General features: G+C 48.2%; 1 protein-coding gene across 1 annotated transcript in view; it reads left to right on the top strand.

Annotated features, from left to right (window-relative positions):
• The first annotated feature begins 4,364 nt into the window (after nt 1-4,364).
• The window catches only part of FBXW7 (F-box and WD repeat domain containing 7), a 164,655-nt gene continuing 156,357 nt past the window's right edge, over nt 4,365-12,662 (top strand). The window contains exon 1 of the mRNA XM_084516802.1: nt 4,365-4,614. The gene's annotated coding sequence lies outside the window, so the exon portion shown is untranslated. The remainder of the gene's footprint in view (nt 4,615-12,662) is intronic.

Raw genomic sequence — 12,662 nt, 5'->3', positions numbered from 1 at the left:
TGCCATCGCAGCAGCTTCTTTTATCTTTACTGTACCCTGAACCTGGTTCTGCTGTAGTTACTGGCTAAACTTTCATTGCTGTTTGTTGCAGTGAATTTAGTCCCTTTGTCTCCCATGAAGGGAGGAGGCTTGGGAAATAGGCTCCTGTTATTTGACTACATCCATGAAAAATGGCCTTATTTATCTTGGAAATTTCTTCCGTCTTTCCCAGACTTTCAACACACCACTGAGGAGCATCAAGTGTTAGGCTATTACATCTCTTGAAAATGAGATCCTGGCTAGCTCTTTTTTTCTTTAGCTGTTCCTTTTACTGGTACAGAAATTTTACATTATAGCTTTGCCTAAGCTCAGAGTCCCTCTTTCCCACAGGAATTAAAAAAAGATGAAAGATTTAATTCTTGCTTTCTTACTGTAACTTCTGTTTTATCTTATTTATTTTGTCTGAGTACTATAGGTTCCACTATATTATTGGCTAAGTCTGGTGCAACCAGCCTGCACACAGTTTGACAGTACTCAGTAAAACCAGGGGAGAAATTAGAATTATGCCTTACATTCTAAAAAAAAAAAAAAAAAAGAAGGTTTCAGTTCTGTCATGCTGGGTGTTTAAAAAGGCCTCCCCAGGGTCAGCCAGGGCAGTGGTTTGGGAGTCAAAGGCAGAACTAGCATGACTTTGCTTGGAAGGTTCTCACTCTACAAGGAGCTCTTTGCAGCTCAGCTTGAATTGTGCCATGCCCCCACATGAAGCACAGAGGGTGTTTCAAGTCATTTAGGAAGTGGCAGCGGGAGGTCTGAAGTAGCATATTTAGTGTGATGGTTTTGACAACCTATGTACAACACGCACGCTCCAGCCGATGGGATAAAGTTTGAGATACACGAACTGATCTATATTTCAACAAAAAGTGTGGTTCAACTCCCTTGTCACTTTGCTACCTTGACCATTTTGCTGCCTTCTGTCTGATCTTAAGAATTTTTTTCTCACACATAGTGTGATCAAGGCAGCTGTTGATCAGGCATCCCTGGCTCCATTGCCTTCCTCCTACTACTCGTGCAGTACAACAGCACAGCTTCTCCACAGCTCTGCCCCGTGTTTGGCATGGGGATCCAAAGTGTGGATAAGCACTACGCTGCAAGCCAGGGCTTCGTGTCTAGTGGGACTTTCTGCTCACAGGACTCTTGCTAAAGGGTCTGCTTCTCAGAGGGCAGCCCTTCCCCAGAAACCCTCCCCTGCCACAGGACCCCCCCCCCCACATGTGCACCACCTGTTACCCCAATACCTGGCTGTCTGCTTCTCCGCTTCCAAAACCTCATGTGTGGAGCCTCAGATATTCGCAGGTTATTCATAGCTGAAGCATTTGCCTGAGACAGCACTCAGTTTCCACTCTCATTTCTGCAGGTGGTGTGATGCACAGCACTGCAAGCCTCTAGGACATACATATCTGTAAACAATCAGGGGAAATAGTCTTAAAAAGAGTAAGCATGTGAATTTGAATTGCATTAGTCAAAATGAACTAAACCTTATACAGAATGCCTCCTTCAGCACTAGCTTAATTCGGATCCATGTTTTCCCACACAAAGAAATCCTTTTTGCTTTATCTTCAAACAACACTTCAAGCTTACAAAATTTACCGTAGACATCTGATAAAAAAAGAAATATGGGCACATGAATCAGATTAAAAATGCTGTTTTAGTACCTAAATACGCTCCTTTCATTTGTTTATTCCACCTCGCTATTTTTGCCATTTTAAAGATGACGAAGTATAGCACAGGGTTGGATTTCCTCTATAATCGTAATTTTCTTGTAGATTTGTTACCAAAACATGTCTTCTAACTCACGTTTTCAGACCATCATCTCATTTTTCTATGCTTTCTAACATGTAATCTTTTCAGTTGCCAAGCTCACGTGGAAGTTTTAATGTATTTCAGTGCAGTTTTTCTTACACGTGCATTTTAAGTGTAATTAAAAAATGATAGATTGCAGTCTTGCCATTAAGCTTAATACCAACTTCTGGTACAGATAGTAGTCCATCAGGATTAAAAACACTACAGGAACAAAATACATCCAGATGGCCAGTAGGTATCTGTTCAGCCTCTAGACTGAGTGCTTAAACAGTCTTTAGCTCCTTCTACATGCAAAGCGGTAAACTCGGGCAAGTTTTGTGTTCTCACTGGATCATATGCTGGAAATCATACAGTTAAACTTAAAAATGTTTTATATTTTATTTTTTTAAATAAATTTTATTAAAACTGGATGTGTGGTGGCACTAGAGACTGGCATATGACAGTGTTAATCTCCCTGCTTAGTTCTGCCACCGCATTGATCTGCAGTACATTGCTTTTTTATCCCTACTTCTTGAAGTACAGTCAGTCATGACAACATTTCCATTAAAGACTAGGCGCTGAACCACTTTAATCTGTGACTAATAAAAAATCCTAACATTTTCATTAAATGTCACACGGTCTCAGCACTGTCATCACTGCTGGCAGAGTAGCGTTTTTCTCTTTCTTGAGCAAGGCATCTACGTCAATTAGGTGGTCAACTTTTTCCTTCACTGCCCTCCATCAGTCTCCTTCACTTTGCCTCCCATGGAATACGTATTCGGTATTAGTGTTCCACGTTTGTTTAATCTAGGAGAAAGCCTGTTTCTTGAATGGCAGAGGGAGAACAGCACAACAAAGTGTAAAGCCAGGAGAATAAGTGATAGGTCCTGGAAATAAGAACCAGCGAACACCTTGACATGGACAAGGTCTGAAGGAGAGCACTGTTCTTGACCTTTCAAGTAGAAGAGATTGATATCGGAGGCATACATATTTTAGTACTGCTATTTCCTTTGTAGATGGCAATAACTGCACACACATTTTTGCAAACTTAGGAAACAGTTCACAGACACGTATGTTGAAATAACATCAATCTTTAATTCTACCTAAATGAAAATATTAAATAACTCATTCAGACTTAATGCCTGCTGGAGGAAAACAAAGTTTTAATTAATTACCGGATTAAATATTTATTCCTGTGTTTATTAGAGGGCTGCCTTCTCATTCTGTGTGAACGGTGAGCGATGTTCTGTGAGGAGCCAGGGTTCGCTAGTGAAGGAGACTGCTGCCCGCACAAACACCCCCATCGAATTTGTTAGCGAAGGCTTCAGCACGGCAGTGCGGGAGGTGAGGTGGATCAGCTGGCGAGGAAGGGACCTGGCAGCAGCTGAAAGAGCGAGAGGGCACCTCTGCCGTGCTGTCCCGGGATCAGCCCCGCACATCGGGCTCACCACAGGTGCTCTGAAGGCGTCAAGGAGGCGAGGCAGCAGGCGGTGCTGCTGAGAGCAGTGGTTCCTGCCTCCCCATGATCCTGAAGTGCTGGGAACGAGGGCTGGGGAGTGTTGGCTCTCACATGAGCTGCTCTTGAGATGCTGCGGCTCCCACCTTCCCGCTCCGCAGATTAACATGCTGCCAGCACGCCGGCCTTGGCACCGCGCCCAACGGGGGTAGCGCTGACGGGACCAGCGCTAGCGTGACGGGTAACAGCTTTACCGCGGGGAGGGAAAAAAGGGAAAAGAGAGGGAGGTTTGGAGACAAGGATAAGCTGAACCATCTGTTTTTAATACGCAAGAAGAGGAAAAGCAGGTAAACAAGGTTACAGCAAGGGGTGAACAAACACCGAGCAGCAGCTGCGGGGATGGCAGCAGCCATTTGGCGTGGCCACACGGCCTCTGGCCATGAGGTGGCTGGGAGTCAGGCAGCACCACGAGCTGCCTCCCTGGGGATGCGCGGCACAGGTGGGCACGGCAGGGAGTTGTAAAGCCACACGGGCTCCTGTGTTTGGCTCTGCGCGTGTGTTTCACGGTGAGGACACTGCTGCCTCACTGGGCTCTGAGCCTGCCCCGGCTGCTGCCCTCGCCATGGCAGCGCCAACGCCCCCCCCCCCTTCACCCTCTCCCCTCCCGCCTCAGCCCGGGCTCCCGCCCAGCGCGGCTGCGCGCGGCCCGCCCCCCTCATCGAGACCACGCCCCCTCCCTCGATGCCCCGCCCCCTCCCATAGTCCCCGCCCCCTTGTCCCGGCCTGAACCACGCGGCGCTACCTGCTGGGCTCCACCTTGCCCTCCGCCGGCGTCATCGCCCCGCGCCAGCGCGAGGCGGGGCGTGGCGGGGTGGGCGTGGCCTGTTGCCTGGTTACGGCTGTCATCCGGGCGCGCCGGCGCGCCGCTCGCTCGCTCCCCCCCCCCCCCCACCTCCCCTCCCGCCCTCCCCGCCCAGCACCGGAGCGGCCCCGGGGCGCGCTCCCGACGCCCCCTCCCGCCACCGCCGGCCCCGCCCCGCCCCGCGCCCCCCCCCCCCCCATGCCGCAGAGCGGAGCGCCCAGCCCCGCCGCACGGCCGCCCCGCGCCGCCCCGCCGCGGCCCTAGCGGCGCCCCCCGCCCCCGTCCCGTGTCCTCGCCCCCCGTCCCCCGTCCCCGCCGCCCCGGGGGGCAGCGGCGGCTCCATGTGAGCGGCCGACCCGCGCCCAGCCGCAGCGGGGGCCCGGCCCCGGGGCGGGGGGCGGCCGGCGGAGGGGGCTCCGGGCACCGCCGGCATCGCCCCGCCGGCACACGGGGAGCCCGGCGCGGCCGGGACCGACAAGTGAGTAGCGGAGGGGGGCGGGGGGGCTCGGTGCGGTGATGGAAATGCCCGGGCGTGGAGCGAGCGGGTCCCCGCGGCGCCTCCCCGCACGTAGCGCCCCGGGGCGGGGAGGGGGCGCGGGGCTGAGCCCGCCGCTGGGGAGCCTCGTGGGGGGAGAGGAGCGGCTGCGGTGCCTCTGCGGGGTGGTTCGGGGGAGCGCCCCAACTGGGAGCCCTGGGGGACAGCTGCTGTGGAGTGAGGACGCCTTCAGAGCAATGTCCCGGCCCCTCTCTGCCCTCCCCGTCTGTGTCTCCTGCACCAGGTGGAGTTGGGATTAAGGAAAAATGTGAAAAGTAGCGGCAGTGTGTACTGTACGAGGGCTGCACTGGGCACCGCTCGCTGGGTGCTGCGGGTCCGAGGGCAGGGGCAGCATTGCCTAGCCGTGCTCTGCGCCCTCACACTGAGCGAGGGGCAGCTGCTGGAGACGTGGGGACAGCACAGCAGCCAGCAGGGAGTTCTGCAGGCAGGCAGGGCACCTGACCCTTTTAAATTTCTTTTTGGGGCCAAACGTGCTGACAGGTAAGAAGACTCAACTTTAGACCCCAGTAACTCCATATCTTTAGCTCCCTGTCGTCACTGCAGTCCGAAAGACAAAGCAGGGAGGGCTGAACTCCTCATTCGGATCAGGTTTTGGTTTTCTTGCTCCAGGAGCTAGAGGTCGGGACAGGAGCTTGCCCTCCCTTCAGGCCGCAGAGTTGAAGGGATGGTCGGTCAGCCTTCTGCTGTGTGCAGTATCTGCGGGAGCTGAAAGGCACGGCGTCGTTGTGTTCTTTTCTGATACAGTGATTACATTTGCTTTTGTGTCACTTCCTGGTTTCAGACTTAAATTTGCCCTTTCCCACTCCATCGTCATCCTGTTATTAGCGGCAGCCGCGCTCTGTCTGTTGATGGCACTTGAGCGTTCCTCTTGCTGTTCCGGGTGGATAAATATTTCAAGAAAATATATCACCTTATGTTATGATTTTTTTCAGGCTTAAGTTTATTTTTCCTGTTAGAGCTTAGATCTACTCCACGTAGTTCCTTTGTTCGAGCTGAGTAACCTTTTACTGCTGCAATAACATCTATCCGGTAGCAAAAGCATTGGTGTTTCAGAGAGCATGCGAGCCTCATTTGTGTTGGTTATTAGAGAAACTTGCCAGCTTAGGAAGAGAAATCATTTGTATCTTCAGCCTGACAAACTAACTTTACTTCCTCCCATTATGTGCACACGCAGTACTTTGCACAAGTGCTGTTAATTACTTGAGCGGCGTTTCTCCTCTCTGGATTAGGAGAGGAGGGTGCGATGTTTTAGGCCTGGCCGTGTTATTGAACAGAGAGGAATGCTCTTCTGGCTCTTTAAAGTAAACTAAGTGAAGTGTCTTTTAGTCAGCATTAGTCAGTCCTTTAGTCAGTTCTAAATTCAGGCTGTAGCTAACAAACGTGTTTAATCTTTTGGCTCTTTCTCTTAAGAATATGTGCTTGTTAACTGAGTTTACCTACGTTACGTTTGAAATAAAAGTGCCATTAAGGCAGAATCTGCAGAGCTTCCTCTGACAGAGCCTGTGTATATCAGGTAATTCTTGACAGAGATAATGAGGATTGCTTGTAATCGCTCCTGTAAATGCTCCTCCGTGACAGAAAGTATTGTTATAGCTCAGTGAGTTTGTGGAAGGCGATGGATGGCTCTGTACCGAAATGTGCCCCCAGTCACGGATGGACCAGGCCTGTTCACCAGCATTGCTTCCATGGGCTCCTGTGGCAGCAAAGGCTTCGGATGCTGGCCTGAAAAAGATGTGAACTGCATAATCCTGGAGGCTCCCTCATTGCTAAGAAGATTCTCGGCCTGGCCGTTGGGTGCTGCGGCCACCTCTGTTATGGAGGCTGACCTGGCTTAAGCCAGAGCCCCGCTGAGCCCGATCACCCACATCTTGTGGTGGCTCCAGCCACTGATGTGCGGCTGTAAGCAGCTCTGTGCGCTTTGGGCTCTTCCCCAAAGCAACCTTCCCAACATATCACCCCATGGCTGTGGCCCACATTGCTCCTGTGTGTCTAGTGGCCCTCAGCGGCCTCCTCGCCTGCATTTGGGGGCTTGGAGGCAAGGGTGGGTGGGTATCTGCTTTGGTCGCTTAGAGTGAACGTAGCGGTTGTCAGCTGGGACGGATGCCCTGTACCTTTTTTTTTTTTTTATGAGAGAGAATGAAAACTTGAACCTGTCACAGCTTCATATTCAATAGAAGATGAAACGTGGCTCTCAGGCTTTACCTTTGTTTAGGCTATGGGTGAAATAAACGAGTCTTTTCTTAGCTCCACGCTCTGGTCAGCAGGAATCAGTAACTAACTCTAATGGCTCCATTAGGCACTTGAACTTTAAGCTACGGGTTTGATCATTGTCATTGTTATTCTTCCTTTGAGAACTTTGAGACGCTTTTTGGCTTTAATGAATGCAAGAGGCATCGCAGCTCAGTTGTGAGGGAACACTTCGTGAGAAGGAAGGGGAAACAGGAGTGATTTGTCCGCGGCGTTGTGAATCTTGCCTTGTTCTTACCACCAGTGGTTCTGATCAGCCACTCCAACATTTATCTTGTATTGATGCATGCATTACAGCTAAGCACTTTCTAATATATTCTTGCTGTTTTTGTCAATGTTGTGGATATGGTTTGTGTCAGTAAGCACTTTGACTTGCAGCCCATATCCCTGAAATTTACGCTCTCTAAAGAGCCTAATAAAGCTCTTTTCAGAGCTTGACCAAAGTGTTTCAGATTTGGAAGCATAACGCGTGCATATTGTAACTTACGTTACAAGGATACATACTTCAAAAATGAGGAATGTCAGGATGAAAAGAAATTGCTGAGTTGAACCTTATTCACTGTGAAAACTTGTGCACTGTGACAAAAGGTACATGAAAGTTGATGACATGTCTTCAAGACTGCTCATCTTTGCAAAACAGACAGGTCTCGATTATGCAGAAGCTCTTCAATACTTTGTTTTCTCAGTATTCTCTGAAACAATTACATTCATTTTCACAAGGGGGAAACAATGTATTTTTCCATAACATCATGTTTTAAGAAACCAGCAGGTATCTTTTCCCGTTACTTACTGGACAGTTCGAGATGTTACCATCAGCTAGAGAATACAGCACCTGCAGCTTGGCTGGTAAGAGGAGACGTGAAATACTCCTTGTTGTTCAAGACCAGCTTGTTTAGCTCAGATCATCTTTGTGTCTTGAGCTGAGATGGATAGCTTTGCACTGAAGGATGAGGAGTCTTCATGCGTGCTGTTTTGCTAGCAAAACACTGACAAGATGACTTCAGGAAGTGTATGCTCGCAAACAGCTGCAAGAGCAAGATTTGCTCTCTTCCCTGCCCCAAATCCCTCCAAGATGATGACTGGTGGCCGTTGCAGTCTGAACCAGGGTGCGAGAGCTGCCCAGCCAGAGTGGGAGCTGAGAGGGGTGAGCCTCCTCAGGGCACCCAGAAAGGGTACCGTGGAGCTGTGGGGAAGGAGGAGTTGTGGTTGCTTCCCCTATACTCCTCTAAATCTCCATTGATGAATCTTGCACTCCTACGTGGCCATCCCAGGCACTTGATTCATTCTTTCTCATCCCTGGCCCCTGCTTTTATGTGTGGATCCTCTTTGAAAATTAGAAATCTATGCTCATTCTAGGATAATGGTTGTGCTTGTTACTAGATTCCCCTTCCCAGATCCCCAGCCTTTTGGTCTGATGTTGATGCCTCTCTCTGAAGGTAGAAGAGGAAATGTTGCTCTGGAGAGGTGGGGGGAGATCTTCAAGCCATTCAAGTTGAGACATCCCTTGTGTGCCCCCTTGGTTGGGGCTATCAAGGAGATAAAGGGAGGTGTTGGAGAACCGAGTGCACAAGGAGTATTGAGAGCCCATTTTAATTGGAACAAAATATTTGTGAATGCAGCATTAAGGTTACCTACCTGTGGTTTTGTGCTGTAGGTTGTAGCAATTACTTTGAACTCCTGAAGGACAGGAACGGCAAACCCAGGGAGTGTGGTGTTGACAATCTCTGCTCGATGCTGCCCACTTAGACTGGCATAACGTCCTTAATGCACACGTGGGCTCGGTGTGCTCACAGATAGTGGTGAATATTTCTGGAGCACACGTTCTGCAGGAAAAGGTTTTCCACCTTTTCTTTAAGGTGGAGCTTTACGTTTAGATCTGCCGTAGCATACGGGATCTGCTTATGCTTGTGGGGAGTCTGCCTCATTATAAACCTCAGTTGAAAGGATATTTTTCTCTTTGTGTAAAATACACGATATGCTTTATGAGATTGAATGTGTATCCTTGTGTATCTGCAGGAATGAAAGCAGTTGCAATGTTTTCAGAAGTGAACAGGCTACTTCAGGACAAGCTACTTGTCTCACTGAATGAGTGATAAGCCCAAAACACCACAAGCCGAAGCCAATGGGGAAGAAAAGGTTTCAAGCTTTTTCCAGCTTCCCTTTTTAGGAAAGTAAGCTGCTCAGTGTGTTCCCTGGCGAGTGCAAGCCTTTCAGCATTGTGGCATAGTTCATGCTTGAGAAGTCTCTCACTAGCTATTCCAGGAGCTGCAAAATCTGGCGTTTCTATGCTAGACCTGACAATAGCGGATACACGCTTTTGTTGACTTCTCCATCACCTAGTAAAGCTGTTTTTTAAAAGATTTTTTTTCTTCAGTGTTCAAGATCATAACTGCTTAATAGTGATAACAAAAGCTACAGCTTTGGATTCAGGTCTCTCTGGAAAATATTTTACTCATCTTTTGTGGCCAGTGTGGTCTCACATAGCTTGGCACAGTTTTGAATCTCCGTGGAAGATCTGATGCCTACGTCTTTGCTTTAGCAAATGCTGCGTCTCTGCTAAGCAGTGTTGCGTGGCCCAAGCTAGGTCAGATAGTAAACGTGCAGTTTGCCAGGTGTTGCTGCTCCACTCGCTGTTTATGTTTAGTTTTAATTCATGCAGAGGTGCTCAAAGCAAAAGATCTTTTGGGTTTCCACGCAATAGAGATGGCCCTGAAACAGATCCTGGAGATACCCTTGTGTAAGTAGCTTGGAACATCTGTTCCTGATTTTTTTCTTTTTTCTTTTGCCATGGCCATTTCTTCTGTTGTTGCAAGAGCTGATGAGTGTGTTCAGATCCGTGCTGTTTCTGTGAGTGGGTGGATCACTGAAATGACAGCAAACTTCTTTCTTTATTGCAGAATGTGATAGTAACAGTTCTTAGACATCTTGAGGGCATCTCCAAGTCATCCTAAGGTAAAAGTCACTGCATTTAAAACATCGCAGCAACAGAACACGGTCTTTGGTGGCCCCTCAGTAATTCTGACTGTGCTTTGACACTACGCCCTACAGGAAAGCGACAGTACGTGTGAAGTAGGTCCTGCTGAGAGTGTTTTGTGTGGGCTCTGTAACAGGCAGGTGTCCGAACTCTTCATTTTCAAACCTGGAACACAGAAGTGTGTTTGCATTAACCACACTGATCACCTCCATAGTGACAGTTTCTTAGCTTGTTTGGGTGTTTAACTTAGTCTTCCATACCCGAGAGCACTAAAACTGGGGTGGTTTCTAGAGAGGGCTTGCTGTAGCAAAACAACTTTAACATTCACAGTTGTGTTTGTATTCAGGACATTGTGTTTCTTTCTTCCTTTTTTTTTTTTTTTTTTTTTTTTGGTGTTGAATTCCTAGCTTTATAGCTTATTGCCATGGTAAATCTTGCAAATTGTTTTGTTTCTTGTCCTCTGAATACTGTTATGCCTGACTATTCTGAAACCAAGTAATTCCTGATACGCAGTAGAAAAGAAGTGGGCTGATCTTGAAATAACACAGGAGGGTCAAACTTCAGCTGGAGCCCTCCTGATGTTTGGTTGTGCCTTGCAGGAGCGTGAGATAATGCTCGGCATGACTCAGGAGCATGGGCAGGATCTTCTGTTCGGGGGGTCGGGGCGGGTGGTGCCCCGTGTTTCGGGGTGGATGTGCGGCTCTCTAGGTAGGGGAGCTGCATGCTGCGGTTGCTGGCTGGCTGTGTAGGAGGTAGGTACAGTCATCCAGCTCAGCTCGCGTGTTGTTTACACGGGCTGTGGGAACCTTTCACAAGGGTGCTGGGAATGACTGGTAGAACAAAAGCTTGTTTGGTGGCACAAAAGAAATGTTAACTTCTGGGTCCCTCTCACTCCTGTTGTTTGTTTACACTGCAGTGCGGTGGGAACAAAATTAATTGTGTAGGTTAGGCGCAACCTAGTGAAGACTAAAACAGAAAAAAAAATGAAATTGGAACAATTTACCCTTCATAATACCTTTCTCAACTGTGGGAAGATTGAGAACTCCAGAGGTGTTACTCACTTGGCCTTTACAGGGGTTGTCCTTTTGTGCTGCATTTGACCTGTTCAGTTGCTGCTGAAGGGGATGGTCCCGAAGGGTTTCTCTCACCCCTTGCCATCTTGCTGTGCTAGTCTTTGGTTTAATCTGAATTTTTGGTAATTAAATTCAGGGCACTAAAATGGTAGAAAGCTGACAGCTCAAGATGAAGTGAGAAGGGAACTAAAAACGGAGTCAGCTCGGTGTCACACCGATGAGCGAGAGCTGGCATGGGATGCGGTGAGTGTGTGTGGCTGGTGGGGGACCCTTTGGGCAGTGGCTATCCTAAATCTGTTCAGTTGTGCCCCAAAACCTCACAATTGTGGTTTGATCTATTGAAGTTGGTGTGGGGCCTGTGCTACAGCCGAAAGGGCCGATCTTGCTGCCCCCTGCCCCTTTCTGGCTGTTGCGGTGGTCCTGTGCACTTCTCAAATACTGGTGGTTGTGAGCCAAGATGAGTGCTTCTAGCTTTTCTGTAAGGGAAGAGTGGGTTTGCCCCTCTTTAGCAGAAAGTCAAACAAAAATATCTATAAATGCTTACAATCTGTATACTAAACAGCGTAAGTATTGTCATATGTTTCATGCTGTATGCGCGTGACAAAAACCCCACCTTCAGCTACTACTCCAACTCAACCTAGAAAAATGAGCGTGCACTGGATCTTCAAAGGGTTTTCCCTGCAGTTCTCTTCATATCACAATCACAGCATTGCCAACCTGGACAAACTAATCCTTTTATTCAGTAAGATGACACTTGACACAGCGATCAAAGCTACAGCGAGTAGGAATATTAGTATTCAAATCTGTAAAACACAAGGGAAACAAATAGCACTACGAGCAGCAGAGCTAATAAAATGCTGTTTCCTATGGATTTGTATCCTGTCTGCTGCTGTAGCCCTGCACTGCAGTAACAGCTCTCACTGCTGTCCTGATGCCTTCTGTGCCCTTCCCCATCACAGATTTGTTGGTCTCGCAGCCGAGCAGTGCCCTGCTCCACGTGTGACCTGCTCTTTGTGCAGCTTGCTAGCTGGGCTGGAGGCAGCGTGTGCTGTGAGCAGAGCACAGCTACTGTGCCTGCTGCCAAAGAGGGGGAAAAATCACATTCAAGAATTCTGCTGATGGTAGAGTTAACTTCTCTGCTGCTCTCACCATCCTGTAGTTGCCACCTCCAGAAAAGGGTCGGGATCTCATTATGGAATTTATTGATCTTTTTTGTCTTTCAATCCTTTCTCTTCCGGACCGCTTTTTGAAAGGGTGTTGGAGTGCCATCAAATAGTTTTCATGTGTAAAACTGTGGTTAGTTTGTTGTTCTTCAAGATCAGTCTTAAAATTGTTATTAAAGATTATTATGCTGCTTACTAAAATGTAATCCTTTTAAAAATCCCATAGGATTTTCTTTTTTTTTTTTTTTCAATTGAACAAAATCTTGGGGTCTAACCAATTGTTTTATGCCTTGTATTAATCAGGATTTTACGGCGTTATTTTATATGTGAGGCTTTAACCCTGTAACTTAAGTTTTTGTTACAAAACTCGAGGTGTAGCTCCCACATTCTGAATTTCTTTCTCTGTACCCTTTCCTGTGTGTTATTTTGTTGCATCTCTAATGTTAACACACCTGATTTTTTTTCATGTGTTTTGGCGTGGGATTTAAGATGTCTTTGGTCAACTTTCACCTT

This window comes from Aythya ferina, assembly GCF_964211825.1.
Source record: "Aythya ferina genome assembly, chromosome: 4".
Classification (NCBI taxonomy): Eukaryota; Metazoa; Chordata; class Aves; order Anseriformes; family Anatidae; genus Aythya; species Aythya ferina.
The sequence above is the reverse complement of the archived record's forward strand: the minus strand, read 5'-3'. Positions and strand labels throughout refer to the sequence as shown.